Source organism: Epinephelus moara, chromosome 14 (assembly GCF_006386435.1).
Source record: "Epinephelus moara isolate mb chromosome 14, YSFRI_EMoa_1.0, whole genome shotgun sequence".
NCBI lineage: Eukaryota > Metazoa > Chordata > Actinopteri > Perciformes > Serranidae > Epinephelus > Epinephelus moara.
Genome location: NC_065519.1, coordinates 40,968,214 through 40,970,218, shown reverse-complemented (window position 1 = coordinate 40,970,218; position 2,005 = coordinate 40,968,214).

The following is a 2,005-nucleotide window of genomic DNA, read 5'->3' as shown; positions in this document are numbered from 1 at the left end:
TTGTAGTTTGAAAGGTCCGACCTAAATGAATAAAGGTCGTAATTAACGAAGCATATTAATATTAATGAAGGAGCGCCTACTGAGCGCAGCTTTTTATTGATCGTTTGAACGTCGCGTGGTGGTCATTTTCGATTAAAGGCCGACGTCTCAGCGACGTCTTGGCAATGAGCTCATCCACCTCAGCACCAAGTGATGCAGCTTCAAGTGCCTCTCCCTCCCACACACAAACTGCCAGTGGAGAAATAAGATCACATTTTCCAATCCCCTATGTAGACTGTTAAGAGATTAACAAGTTTTTTTTATTTGTTGTGAACTGTAAGTTAATATAACTTAAGTAATGTTCATGTTTATTGCAATGCAACATTTGTTTAATAATTAATAAAATCCAGACAGTTTTTCAGGAAGTTTTTGAAATGTTTCTTCAGTAGTTTTTGAAAACCAAGGTTTGAAGCGAACCGTGAGTCAGGGGGGCGCCAGCAAATATCTTGCCTAGGGTGCTGAATTGGTCAGGCACAGCCCTGTTCGCGAGCGCTACGCAAATGCATCGCTTGCGGTGTAAATAAGGCCTAAGTGTGAGAGTGATTAGTTAACTACCAAGATCACGTCATCTACACTCATCAGTAGGCTTGTTCGAGATGAACTGTGTGGACGAGAGCAGGCGGCTGCAGCTGGAGGCGGTGACAAGTCAGAGGCTGAATCCAAATGTCTGTCCTCTGGACTTGCAGACTGTCAGAGTCCTCCAGACTGTTTTATTCGTTGCCATGGAAATGTTCAACTTTCACTGCTGTCATATTCACATGTATGTCATATAAGTTGATGAACAGTGCTTACCTCATCTGTTCCTGCAGATACAAAGATATAAATCTCATGAATAGTCTTTTTTGTAAATGAAAAAATATATATATATATATTAACACATCTCTATAGCATGCTAAACACATTCATAAACAGAAATGTTTGTAAATCAGGACAGGACCATAAGGTCAATTAATTGGGTATTATTGACATTAAAAGACCGTCATTTGTTTTTTTTTCGGCCAGTTTTTTAGGCTATCATCCTGCACAGCCTGAAATGCTGCAATAATACAATGCATTTTCAGTCCCTCTACAGCCTATACTTGTACATAATTCCAATTGTTTTAATTATGATGGACTGATTTATTAAAATGTTTTACAGGCTTTCTGTAATTTATGTCCATGGTTCAACTTCCATTTGACATGAATTCTCATGTAGATAAGCATGATATTAGTTTGCTGCTGCAGAGCAGCTGAGCAGACCTACATAGGCTGAATAAATGTTGTCTGATTATTAGGTTAATATTTTCAGAGGAAAAAAAATACAAAACAACTTTCATTAAAGATCAGTCAGATATAGTCGGGGCTTTACATCTGTAGATGTTACATTGTTTTTCTTTTTAAGAATCCTCACATCCCACTGAACATAAGTCTCTATGATGCTGAATACTTCAATAAATAAAACAGTCCAATGTTAATATACAGTGGACTACATTTAGTTTATGATACACTTAAAATGGCCAAAAGTGAATAATTGCATTGCAGGATGATTTAAGGTGTGCCCCTAAATTTTCTGCTTGTGCTCTTAAAATTTTCAGTTCGGGTCTGGAGTCTGGAGCCCTGGCGGGGAAGCTTTGTGTCATAAATATAGGAAAATCTCGTCAAGGGCAGGGAAAGAGTTGAATAACTATAAAATGACACCCTTTCATCCTCATCAGTTATTAATTAAAAAAATCAACTACAAAAATGGGGTGTCCTTGTTTTTATTTTAGAGAAATTGTGCATATTGTTTATTTGTAGCCAACTAATTAAGGGAACTATATTAAACTCATTGTTCCGAAGTCCCGTTGTTCTGAAATCATCATGATGCCCTGTGGTTAAGGTCTGGTTAGGTTTAGGCACAAAAACCACTTGGTTAGGGTCAGGAAAAGATCATGGTGTGGGTTAAAATGAAAAAGAAAGTGACAAACACATAAGCTGTGAGCCTGCT